A 14,095-nucleotide genomic window follows, 5' to 3' on the forward strand; every position below is an offset into this window, starting at 1 on the left:
GTTTTCGTCCGCGAAAACAAAATTGGAAAATCTCCTTAGTAGATTGCTTACCCTTTCTTATGTTGAACACTCTTCAAGTCTATCTTTGCACTTTACTAAACATCGATACAAGATATGCCTTACTAAGGATTTTTATTGATGTAGTAAAATTGCAACTTCAATGAGTTCAACTAGGACTTCATTTCCAATGAGACTATCTTTGTCTCCTAATTTCCCTTTTAGCCTAGCAACATAGAAAATTGGATGTACTCCACATCCCCTATGGTAAGGCTAACTTGTAAGCAATTCCTCAAGCTCTCATAAGTATTTGCAATAGTCCACGATACTTAAGAGATAACTTCAAACATTTACCCACCTTTAGAGTGTTTGAAGATCTTAACACCCTAAAACTGTCTTACCTTTTGCAAACGCCAACCTTCTATGGTAGGAGTTTGGATGACTTATTGCTCTATTTGGAGCCCTTTGAACCATTTAGTTCATAACCTCAAGAAATCATTTGGTTGTCTAAATCTTCCTTTTTTGAATCCCATTGCAATTGGGACTCCATAATACTTACTCCATATGCATTAAGCATATCTTCAATGATGCAATTGACCCTCTTTATGTGACCACTAGTCCATTGATGATCCGTAATGCGCCTTTTCGAAGTAGTTTCCAACCTCATTCAATTACACCCTGAATGACCACTGAGGAGTCTGAGCCCCAGGCAAAGTATCATGTCAAAAATGGGTTCATGTGGTGATTGTCATCAAATTGTCAAAACTTGTGAACAAAAAAAGGAGCCTAAATTAGTACATGCAAGATTTAGCATGGCCCTACACTTATGAGGTGAAATAAATTTTCTTAACATATATAGATTTAAAAAAATGAAAAATGTGTATGGTAAAATGGCATCAAAAAAATATGCATGCCTTGCAAACAAACCCCAACATTCCAATCATGGACAACCTAAAATTCTGCACCAAAATTAGTTTCCCTTTCCACAACTGTGTGCTAAATAATGCTATAATATAGGATCTCATTGGTAGAATATTCCAAATGATTAATTCTTTAAAAAACAATAACTAGACAAATAAAATATGTGGCATGAAAAAGAAATGATGTATAAGTTCCATGTCACTTGTTATTTGGAAAATTGGGGTTTCTATTGTATCTTACTATGTAAATACTATATTTTATGACATACAAATAATAGCATATGTACTAAGAAATACATTTTGAATATTTTAATAGAAAATTTGAGTACTTTACTATATATCAAATTTCATTATATGAAAAATTTGAGTGTTTAACTATATAGTAAATTTTATTATATATTAAATTTGAGCATTTTACAACTGAGTAAATTTGATTATTTTACTATATAGTAAATTTGAGTAGTTTACTATATAGTGAATCTGAGTACTTTACTATATAGCAAATATTACTATATAATAAATTTGAGTATTTTACTGTATAGACAAATTGAAGATTCTATTATATAGCAAATTTCAATAATTTACTATATAGCAAATTTTACCATATAATACATTTAAGTATTTTACTATATAGTGAATTCGATTATTTTACTATATAGAAAATTTGAGTATTTTACTATTTAGAAAATTTGAGACACGTGTTGTATTTTCCTATATAGAGATTACATTTTACTATGTAGACATATTAGTCTATATATAGAAAATGATGATTTCCTACATAGAAACTTATGAACAATATAGCAAATTTGATGCATGTGTTGCATTTTACTATATAGAGATTACATTTTACTATATAGACATCTTAGCCTATCTACAAAATGATGATTTACTAGATAGAAATGTATGACTATATAGCAAATTTTAGTATTTTACATATAGAACTCATATTTACTAGATAGAAATGTATGTCTATATAGCAAATTTTAGTATTTTACTATATAAAGCTCATATTTTACTACGTAGACTTTGATGGATATCTAGAAAACCCAATTGTCTAGATACATCCCAAGATTTTCCTAGTTCTAATTGGGAAGTTTATCTTTCTATCTAGGAAATCTCTATAAATTTCCTAGTTATAGAGTGATTTACTATATTATAGTAAAAAGTTTAGAGTTCCTTGTGCAAGTAGCCAAGAATTCAAGACACAACATACACTAAGATAAGCTAAGTGTGCACTTAAGATCTTTCCAACTAAAACAGGTAGGATAACTCTACGGTTGTTCATTGTCTTCCCGCGAGCTTGGCTTTTGGGTTTCCAAGAAATGCGATGGAAGATATTACGATGGACATGACAGTCGAGGAGGATCTCGACATTCCAGGAGGAGCAGGTAGCGCAGCGCTGAAAGGGGATAACGCTCAAGCCCCATCTGCCAAAAAGGTAACAGACATGGCTCAGACGATTCCAAGGGAGCACTACAAGATTGAAGTAACAGCGTGAAACACCTGGTGAACAGCAGGGAGGAAAGATCAACGTAACTAGCAAAGAGCATGGCCAGGCCACCTCATTGATTCCAGGAATCTCATTTGCAAACATAGTTCAGGGTAAAGGCTCCAAGGAGGTGTCTAAGGCAATCCCTAGTGGAACGGAGAGGAAAGGGGGATATGACACACTAAAGATCAAGAAGGTCTGGCTGGAAAGAGAAATGAAAGAGATCAATAAACAGCTGGACAGAGGAGGTAGCAGTAACAAAAGAACTAGCTCTCAAATGGATAGAGGTGAGAGGGTTCAGGAAGACCTTGCGGATAAAGTTTATAGTGCTCTCAAGAAGACTCTTCCTTAGAAAGTGGTTGCTGAGGAGGCGATCACAGTAACTATTCCTCCAGCACTCATCAAGAAACAATTGGCCTTGCAAGCAAGTTTAACATTGATCTTTGGGTTTAGTGGAAGGACCCCAAACAGATACAAACTAACGCAATGGCCGCAGGGACCTCAGTTACTGGCGCATGGAGGTGTAGTGGAAAGTGCTAATTTCCTTGAAATGGCTTCTTCTCGGTTAGATTCAATGAGGAAGGAGATGTCGCTAAAATCCTGGACAAAGGTTCACTAGTCTCTTCAATAGGACAACGGTATGTGTACTACCATGGGAGCTTTTGTTTGATTCGCCAGAGTCCCTTCAAGAAGTCTATTCGGTTTGGGTTGAGTTTGTAGGCTTACCTTGCTGGCTTTGGGATCATCTGAGGGACCTGGCCAGCCAATTGGGGACCCCTTTGTTTGTTCCAAACAGGAGGGATCTTGGTATGGTGTCTAACAGAGTGTGCATTGGATGGAATGCCGCAAAGACTCCACCAAAGAATATGGTGGTTAATGTGGGGGTGGGGCTGAAAACAATTCCACTTAACTTTGGGACCTACTTTGGGGCTTGTTTTTCATGTAACACTTTCGGTCATTTTGCAAAGCACTGTCCAAGTAAAGCCCGTGAAAGGAAGAATACCAAGGAACAAGAGTCAGGGATAAGAGCTGATAGTCAGAGGCAATCCAGCATTGGAGCACAGATGGAGGGTGAAAAGAAGGATGAGACCAATAAAGAAACAAGCATAGGGGAGATGGAAGGGGTCAACGAGGCAAAAACTATGGAAGATGTTATGGGACAACTTAAAGATGTGGTGGAGCAGCCAACGACAAGATTTCCTCAAGACACTAAAGGCATAAACAAAGAAAGTACTTTCATTTTTCAATCTGCCTCACCTAAATTCTTAACTGTGATGACGACTTCTTCAGCACTACAGATCCCACCCTTACAAAGGACATTCAGACCAATCAAAAGGGTGAAATCTCTGGCTAGAGAACTTAAGGTGGGTAATACCAACACTCTTAAAGAGAAGGATAAGCGTCCCCCGCATGTAAATGGAAAGGCCAGTATCCCGCTACACAACCCCTTTTTGAAGCGCTGCAGGAGGCTGATTTGCCAGCCTTGGAAGAACCTCCTGCATCGCAGAAGACAAGAAATGAAGAAATGGATCAAACATCAGATGTAGAAGAATTTGTTCCTCTCTCCCCATGAGCTCTACACTCCAAATTGCTTCTTGGAATGTGAAGGGCATTAAAACAACAAGGAAAAGTACCCTCTTTTGGGAAGAGGTCAGGAAGGCGAAAGATAAGGATTGTTGGGCGAGCATCATTTAGATGCTAAGTGTCTGAGAAAACAAGTCTTTGGGAAAAAGCTAGTTTTCTATGGTGATAGCATAAATGGCTTCAGTGGGGTGCTTATGATTATAGACAGGGATCTTGAGCCTTGAGTGGTGCTGAATCACGAGTCAGGTAGAGCCTTGGGACTGCTATAAGAATTAAGTGGGCTGAGTCGACTCTTACCATAGTGAATGTCTATGGCCCATGTGATACAAAGGGGAGAGCAAAACTATGGGCAGATCTCAAGAATGCTCAGCTTGACGCACGGCGATTGGTGCTTAGTGGGTGACTTCAACATGGTTGAAGCAAGGAAGGATAAGACAGGGTCTCCTAGTCTCCTGATGACTGGATCAGAGAAAGTGAAATGGCAGGCACTCTGTGAAAAATATACACTGGTAGACATCTGGTCGTTAGGTCCGTGGAGCAGCTCTCCAGGATTCTCCTATACCAGTCTGCAATATGCTAACACAGCATCCAGACTGGACAGATACTATTGCTCTCACAATGCGGATTGGTTGCCCTCAGCAGTGGAGGTAAGCATTGACTATTCCAAGTGCCTTTCCGATCACTTCCCACTATCCGTAAAATTTGTGCAGACCAAGGAGGATGACTTTGTTCCGCAGGGGAAGAAAAAAAACCTGATAATAACAGGTCAGCATCTCTTCTCAGACCCCCTATTCAGATCTCTGGTCAAAAGTTCACTGTGCAAGTTTAGCAAAGAGACGATGGAGAATAATCCCAGGCCCTGGTATAAATTGGTAAAGGGGATCCAAACGGCCATCAAAAGAGCAAGGCCTAGATATAAGAAATCACGCGATGCAAAAGCTTGGGCAGTGGAATAGGAGATAGAAATCTTAACATCCAAAAAGCAGGAAGGGGTAGCCTCAGATGCTGAGCATAAGAGGTGGCTTAAAGCCAAGGCGCTGAGCTTGCAGAGCTCCAAGTAGAGGAGATAAAAAAAGCCAAACTTCTATCTAGAGCTCTATACCTCAAACCTGAACCAGGTAACCAAGTGATATTCTACAAGACATTGAAGGTGAAAAGGAGGCGGGACTCTATTACAACTCTGAAGGATGAAATAGGAAAGGAGGTTAAGGAACCAGATGACATGGCCAAACTAATGCTGAAGCACCTGAGTCAAATTATTGGACAACAAGAGGACTCCACACAAGAGGTCAAAGAAGCTAGAGCTCAGCTGCTTACCAATATCAACCAATCAATCTCCCACGAGGATGTTGTCGTTTTGGAGAGGCCCATCTCTGAGGAGGAATGTCTAGCGGCTCTTCGCGCTCTAGGCAAGGAAAAATCCCCAGGGTGGGATGGGCTAACCGTGGAATTCTTCTAAGAGTTCTAGGATGATCTTAAAAACTCGATGGCATGGATGGCCAACAAAGCCCTGCTTGAGGGGAAGCTGGATGTAGACGTAAAAAAAGGTCTCATCAAGCCGATCCCGAAATTGGCTTGCTGCTCCCAGTTAAAACATTGGAGGCCAATCTCAATGATGTCAGTGGCTTATAAGATTATTGCAAAAGTAATTGCGGTGAGGTTGGGGCCTGTTCTTGATCGGGTGGTCACTCTGCATCAACACGGTTTCATTAAAGGCAGATCTATATATGACAATATCATTGCAGCAATGGTCGGCATTGAATATGCTAGCTTCACTAAGCAGGAGTGCATTCTTCTCCAACTTGACCTAGACAAAGCTTACGATAGAATCTCTTGGGACTACATAGAAGAGGTAATGCGAGCCTTAGGATTCGGTCCACACATCCGCGCGATCACTCGAACACTAGGAATGGACAGCCAATCAAAACTCCTCTTCAATAACCGTGTGGTGGGTTCTTTTGAAGTTAAAAGGTCAGTCAGACAAGGGTGCCCGCTAGCCCCCCTTCTTTTTGCTGTTGGTTCCCATCCTTTGGTGACTGCACTCGAGGCCAGCGCGGAGAAAGGGGAAATTCAAGGGCTAGTTCTCCCAAGGGGGAGGCAAATCCTGGCTAAACTCTTTGCGGATGACTCACTGCTTTTTGTTAAAGCCATTCCTCCAGAGATGGTAAGAAAGTCGCTGCAAATAGTGCAATTATTTGCTACAGCATCGGGGTCAAGATGTAACATAGAAAAATCAAAAATGATTTCTTTATCAGAAAGCGACTCGTTTGACTCAAGAGTTTGGTCGGGAGAGGTCGTCTCAAAAGGTGCAGTGTTCCGCCATCTAGGCACCCCGTTAGGGGTGGAAGTGACTGACAAGCAAAGATTCTAGTGGGTCATGGACAAAATTGAAAAAAAAATGAAGAGGTGGAAGTGGGTGCTCCTTCCGTTTCACAGCAGGTTAAGGTAATAAATGCTTTTCTACTTCCATACATTTCATTTGTGGCACCAATGCTAAGATTGGCAAAATGTCACTGGAAGGAATTTCTAAAACCCATCAAAAGTTTTCTGTGGAAAAATTACACAAAGGACTCAATTCCCTAGCAGTGGGGGAAGTGGGAGTGGGTGGCAAGACCCAAAGAACAGGGTGGTCTTGGGATCCTTGACCCCTGTAGACACTCAGAGGCTAGATGTGCCAAACTCTTGGTATCATTGGCCTTGCGTAAACAAGAGTGGACTGAAATGGTATGGGACATGATAGACAAAAGTAAGCTGGTAACCTTGAACGGTCCTTGGAAGGAGGTACAGGTTCATAACAAACTACTTGCGCCAAGCTGGGCAACATTGAAGATTGAGGGCCTCTCAGGAGAGCTGAGGAAATGCAGCAAGGCAGCTGAATCCTTGGAATGGGGTGAAACAGTTCGCTATTTTAAGAACTCCATACTAGCCCATTGGTCCCCATGGCTTACTAAAGCGGCTTATCAAAGCGGGAGGGAGCTATTTTAATGCCTTCTGGAGAGAAATAGCCCGGAAGGTCAATAACAAAGGTCTCTCATCAGTAATTGGCCAGCTATGGGACCCAAATTCTCTTTGCTGGATGGAAGTTGAGCAAATAGTAGAGCTATTTAATCTCAGCTTGTATGAGGATTCTGGTCAGCAGAGTTCTACAAGTCCTAAGTGCATTCCCAGGCCTAGCAAGAGAGGGAGGACTTGATTGGAAAGCCTGGCAGTGGCCCAAGGAGAGGAAGTTTGTGCAACCGCTAGCAAAGCAAATATACGACAATCTCCTATATGATCCCGATTGGTATTAACCCTTAACAAAATATGGGGGGTCAACTGCTCAGAGAGAAAATGGGCTTGGTGCTCCGAAGCTCTTTAGAGCTGTAAAGCACCAAGCTACATGAAAGTTTTCATCTGGAAGGCGCTTTGGGGGCAATCTCAACTGGGGTCAAAGTAAAAGCTAGAGGGTTAGGTACAGACACCTGTTCAGGATGTAGAATAGCAATAGAGGATCCGCTCCATCTGTTCTGGAATTGCCCTGCAACAACGAGGGGTCTAGCTGGCAAAGTATGTAAGTGGATAAAGAGAACATGGAGGCTTTCCCTTAAAGTAATTGACCTGATCCTAGGGAGCAGCTATACTCAAAACACTACTATGGAAACAATTGTATAGGTGGTCAGGTTTTTTAACCTAAAACATGTCTGGATGTCACGAAATGTAAGAATTTTTGAGAATAAACCGGTGGTGGCCCAGTTCAACGACATAGTACAGAACAGTACACAGGCAATTTCTGTGCTTTGCTCGGATGGGCAAGCCACAGATTGAATCCATACTATGGCGTGCAAGGGTGAACAGAGTGGCTCGTCAAAGGTGGAAGCTACTCAGCGGAAGGTATCCCTCGAGCCAACTCTTACTGGTGTAAAAGACTTACGCTCCAATACGTCAAATAGAGGATAGGCTAGATTTCCCAAGAAGGTACTAGATATGGTTGTGTTGTTTTTTTCCTCTTGCAGCCGATGTATGTGTATACTTGAACCCCAAGTTTTGCAAGCAAGGAGTTCCTTTTTGGAAGATTAGCCCCCTTAAGGCACAAGTAGTACTTAAGGCCCAATGTATACTCTTTGAGAAATCAAAATTAACAGTACCACTCACATTTGTGAGTATTTTAAAAAAAAAGTATTCAAGACACAACACTCGCTATGCAAAGCGAGGCTATGTAACCGATCTCGATTTACAGAAAAAAAGAACTGGATTCAATTGAAGCTGGATTACACACTCATGGGTGCTTGGATTTCCGATAGATTTTCTCTCTCTCCCCGCATGTTTAATCTATCAGAGAGGCACCCCATCTCTGCTAAGGAATCCATTTCCCACTGCGGCGGAACACCTTTGTTAATCATCTTGGTTCAAGATTCGGGTTGCTAGGTTAGCTGTTGCGCCACAACATTTCCATAGCATCAAATCCTTCTTGGGAGAGAAGACCCTGCATTCTGGAGCCAGATTCGAGCTCCTGCTTCTGAACTCGTTATGGAAAAAGCAAGAGGAAGAACGATCTGAGTGTCAAATTGACTAAACTAGTGTGAATTCCCTTCTTGCAGGTTAACCGCCACTGAGATTGCTCCCTTTAGTTTACCCTTCTTCTCACCACTTCTGTCAATAGGCTTCTTCTCACCGCTTCTGTCAATAGGTCGTCTGAGACCTGAGCTCTAGCTGCAGCAGCACTACATTAGATTCGTTGAACGAAATCAAGAATGGCCCTCTCCAAGATTGGGATTTACCTACAAAAGCTACTCCGGCCGCCCACCAATCCTGGATCCCTGCCCAGATTAAGCATGTACAATGCTGACTGTAAACGAAAACTCGCTTCGAATAGACCACACAATCTTGACTGTGAACAGAGAGAGGGCACATGTGATCACAAAAGAAAAGGGCTCGCATATGCTTCACAGATGCGCTGATGGCAGAGAGAGAGAGAGAGGGCACACCTTCGACCCGCAGGAATGTACGCATGTCATGTAGCAGATTCTTGATCTCTCTCTTCGGGTAAATGCTCACGTACTGCTTCCAGCAGCTCTAGGGGTGAATGATCTCGAACTCGGGGATCATGAACTTCTTTAGCTCGGATAGTTGGGGCATTGCCAACGGCACATTGAGCATGTTTCTCACCTTCGCTAGTCATCGTTTACACTTTGTTCTGCGTATAGCTACTGCAGGGGGGTCCTAAAATGCATTGTTGTCTTTTCTGTGCAAAAAAGCAGCTCGTAGCCTTGTTAACGACGAACACATAGCCTGATTTCTCAAGCTCCCAACAGTTGCACAACTCGTAGCCTCGTTAATGGTGGTGAACACATAACCTAATTTCTCAAGGTCCTAGTAGTGAGTCCGCGTCGGAGCCAGAGTCTATATATGGGGTATACCTCCCAGCAGTGGTTCAAATTTCACTCTTACAAGGCTGGCTGGAGCCGCCTGGCTATACAGCGCAGTGCCAAGAGCCTAGCTATACATCTCGTAGCCTCGTTAATAGAAAACACAGAAGTGAATTTCTCAAGCAGCAGTGATTCCGCGTCTAAGGCTATAGCTCTCTGCGAAAACCAGACATCAGTCTCTGCGAAGACGTCGTTGATTTCGTTCACTGTTCATTTGATTTCGGTTTGTATAGCTGTCGGTTATTTGATTTCGGTTTGTATAGTCCTTGCTCCATTTGTGTTCGCTAAACCTCCGTTCCCACTGTACATGAAACCGAAACCATGTGGATAGAGAAGCAACTAATTGATTAACGATGCTGTTATTAACGATTCACATCACAAGCTTGCAGGCAGGAGGGAGGAATATTGAGTTAGAAAGAAGGGGTGGTCTGAATAGGGCCCGAAAAGAACTAAGCCTCTAATTTCTGAGACTCTTATCCTTCCCAATCATTTTTGACGCTGAGTCCTTTTTTTTTGGGTTATTTTATTGATACAGATCGGGTGGAAAAGCGTGAAGTTCAAGCTATTGCCTCGTGAATGATGGGATGGGAAGCCGCTTAAGCAAGGTGAGTTCATCATGTTTGAGAATGCAAATTCATTTAAGTATTCCATGACATTAAAGTCTATAACCAGTTCTCTCTTATGCTTTTATTTACCTCTTAAGATTTGTTGCCGTTATTTAAACAATGTTAGAGAATAGTGTTGTAGCTCTTGTTGTTGCTAGTTGATTTTATTCATGTAGTATATTTTTTGATAGAGCTGTATATGTGTACAATAGTATGGGTCATTAACATGACTGAGTTTTTAAATACCTTGTTCAGGGTGGGTCATGTAAAATGATTACATTTTATGTTTCAAATGTAGCTCTTGTTGTTGTTGCTAGTTGATTTTATTCATGTAGTATATTTTTTATAGCTGTATATGTGTACAATAGTATGGGTCATGTTAATGACTGAGTTTTTAAATACCTTGCAGGGTGGGTCATGTAAATGATTACATTTTATGTTTTGAAAGATTCAATGTTTTATGGTGATAAGATGTGACTATGAGGGTAAAAAAAGTAATGCTGAAATAGTTGAAGGTGTTTTAAAAAAAATGGACGCAAGGCAAAGAACCTTAGTATCCCTTCTAGGCTCTCCTAAAATCCCTAAATCTCCACATGGAAAGAAGCGCAGGCAAACAAATTCAAGTGCTCATGAATCTGATGAAGATTCCTTAGACATAGAAGTGGCTGAGAGTATTGGCGAGGCAGAAGTATCCAAGAGAAAAAATGCACAAAGAACGTGGCTTGATTCTTGGGTGTTGCATTTCAATGAGTTCATTTTGATAGGCAACAAGGGAGAATCTTTTGCACTATTTGTCAATAGGAAAAAAATTGTAAGAGTGAATATAGCACAATAGGATCAACGAATATCCAACTTAATGCTCTTAAACAGCATGCTGATTCTAGAGGGCATAAGTTTGATGCCTATTTCCAAGGCCATGGATAAAAGAGCATTAGAGAAAAGGATTAGAATGCAACGTGAAAATGTAGATGCAAGCATTTTGAATGTATTTAGAGCTGCTTATTTTATTGCAAAACATGATATGGCATATCTGAAGTTTGTGCCCTTGTTGGAGTTATTGCGATGTTTTGGAGTGGAGCATGTGCCTCAATACCTTTATAATAATGATAAATCAGGTTTGTTGCAATCATAACTGATTGTATTTGTAAGGAAACAATCAGCAGCAATCTCCCTTTTTTTGAATTTATGTGGATGAGTCAACTGATGTATGTGTGGTGGAACACCTCATCATATATGGGAGTTATATATGGAATGCATGAGCCACATGTTTCATTCTTAGATGGTGCCTTAGTTATGGTTGGAAAAGAAAAAGGTCATTAAAGAAGTCAAGCCCATTCTTGACTTCCATTCATTGTGTTGCACATCGAACACACTTATGTGCATCCAATGCATTGAAGCAAATTAGTGACTTTGCTCAGAAAGTAGACAACTTTAAATGATATTGGGACACTACTAAAGAAGAGCATATGTGAGGTCCTTGAGCCATTGCTGGAATTTCTAAGGATTGAAAATCTCTGTCTCTATGAGAGAGTATTTACGTTTGAGTTCATATATAGCGTACATTTTCTTGCTGACTTGTTGGATCATATCTCACACTTAAGGTACATATTTCAAAATGATTATGTGGATGTAACGACTGTCCCAAGCTTGGTAAATGCTACAATTGGTGCAATACAACTAGAGTTCATAATAGATCCTCCTTAAGACATGAATGCATGGCAACATGATAGCAAAAGTTATCCCTTGATACATGAATATGGTTCAAAATCTGCACATCTTGCAGCCTTGAGGATAGCGATGAAGGGCAACTTTTTTCATGGAGCTAAAATACAAAGGTGTGCTATAGGATCTGATTTGCAAGTTGTAATTGACTTTCAAAAGCAATATCGCTCTTTAATATTGGATGCCTTAAAAGACAGGTTTGTAGGCAACACTATTTTGAGCAGCTTTTAAGTACTATGCCCTTCCTCTTTTCCATCTTGACAGCTTTTGAAGTGCTATGGAGGTGAAGATGTGGATTCTTTGGTTCAGTTTTATGTGTCTTCAAAGATTGCTAATGGATAAGTTTGTGAAAGTCTCATAGATGAGAGATGCTTGAGAAGAGAATTTCAGATATTCAAAGTGCAAGGGCCATTAGATTGGAAGAAGTTATCATTGAGAGAAACATGGACTCGTATAAGTTGTAACGATGTGCTTCGTGAAAAGTATCCCATGCTCCTACGCTTGAGTCAAATTGCAATGCTTCAATGTTCTAGTATAGCTATATGCGAGAGGGGCTTCTAGATGCAAAACATAATCAAAACTCGCCATAGAAATAAGCTTGAAACAAAAAGCTTAGAGGCATTGATGCATGTTTCAATTGAGGGGCCAAGTTTGCAGGAATTTGACTTTTTTGAGGCAATTGTTGAGGCATGGAAGGATGCCTGAAAAACTTCTATGCATATCTAGGTATTGCATAATGTGCATTTAGCATGAAAGTAACACTCTAGTATTTTTTGTTCCAGGTTTTCTTTTGGCTGTTCCAAGTTTCTTTCAGCTCTGAATTAAGAGTTAGTCTTCTCATGAAAATATCATGATGTTTGGTACTATGTAGAATTGAAAATTTTGTAGTAAGTATTTTTAATTTTAGAATGTAGATTATTGAAAATTTTATAGTAAATATTTTTAATTTTAGAATGTAGATTATTCTCTCTCCTATATTGCATTACATAATGTGCATTTAGCATGCAAGTAACAATCTATTGTGTTTTGTTCTAGGTTTTCTTTCAACTGTTCCAAGTGTTCTTTTGGGTTTAAATTACAGCTAGAGCCTTGTCATTAAAATATCATGGAATTTTGCAAGACCTTATATTTTGGTGACTCTTGTTAGAATGTACTATCTTGGACATATTCTTACTTATACTTGCAATGAAAATGTCTATTTTTGTCCTCTTTATAATTGGACTTACATCTATTGATGATATAATTTTTCCAATTATGTTAAGTGCAATATGTGTTTCAGTTTTCTTACTTTGAATGTTATAATTTACTTACAAAAAAAATTTGAAGGCATAGTTTTACAACTGAAGGTTTTTAACTTGTTGATATTGTGGGAAGAATTTTTGAATTTTTGTATGATGTAAAAAATTTGAAATCTTGGATGTAGAAGGTATTTGTATTTGTTGGAAAAAATATTTCTGGTGAACATTGATTCAAAGGCATGCCTTGAAGAAATGGAAGGTAGCCAAAAATGTAAGGTTGGACCTTTTGGGGCAATGGAAGGTAGCCAAAAATGGAAGTGTAGCTATCTGTTGTTGAGTCCACCTAAAATGTAAGGTTGGACCCTCTATGGCTTTCAGGGCAATGGAAGATGGAAGTGTAGCTGTCTGCTCAGGCGACCAGCTCGATTGCCATGAAATGGAAAGAAAATAGAGGAGGTTTGGGCGGGTGTGCTGTCCAGACCTCAATAGATATATATAAAAAGACTTTAATGTCAACATTTGCTTGATTGCTGTGGTGGAAAGAGAGTCCCCTATCACCTAGGCAACACAAGTTCAACACTCAGTGAGAGGTGTTTGTGGCAATTTTATTTCACCTTTCCATGGCTTGTCGAGCCTTCATATGGCGGATAAAAAAATTTTGATGGTGTGTCCAGCCCTTCTCTTTTCATTTGCTGAAGTCATATCACGCCCCTTTCAGAGCGTGTCTAGGCAAGTGGTTTGAACCCACCCTCAGTCCACCTAAGAGCAAGTTCCCACGACCCGCTCGATGGGCATTTCTACAAGAAAATGCCACGGCCCGCTTGATTCCCACGTTATGCTCTACTACCTGTAGTGCCAAAATTAAGCCCTCAAATGTCCCATTGGAGATGGGAATTGCATCTCTCCCCCTGAGCATTGTAGGGCTACAAGGTTGACAACACGCTCCTCCCAATTCACAACATGCTCTTCTCGATTGACACTCCTCCACCCCTACAACCTATTGGTCCATCTACTGGCAGGTTATCTGCAACCTGTTGTGTAGGTTGCACCATGTCAGGCAATGGTAGGTTTTGTGGGTGAGGATACAACGGAAGTGAAAAACAAGAGAGTGAGGGAGCATGTTGCGTAGGTTGCA

At 40.4% G+C, this 14,095-nt stretch overlaps 1 long non-coding RNA gene across 1 annotated transcript; it reads left to right on the forward strand.

Annotated features, from left to right (window-relative positions):
- The first annotated feature begins 9,414 nt into the window (after nt 1–9,414).
- Nucleotides 9,415–12,508, forward strand: LOC147611328 (uncharacterized). Its single transcript, XR_015263810.1, has 4 exons — nt 9,415–9,618; nt 9,931–10,000; nt 11,784–11,835; nt 11,987–12,508. It is a non-coding gene; the product is annotated as an uncharacterized LOC147611328 (long non-coding RNA).
- Nucleotides 12,509–14,095: the final 1,587 nt, after the last annotated feature.

This window comes from Cibotium barometz, chromosome 47 (genome assembly GCF_041138505.1).
Source record: "Cibotium barometz isolate CiBa-2024 chromosome 47, ASM4113850v1, whole genome shotgun sequence".
Classification (NCBI taxonomy): domain Eukaryota; kingdom Viridiplantae; phylum Streptophyta; class Polypodiopsida; order Cyatheales; family Cibotiaceae; genus Cibotium; species Cibotium barometz.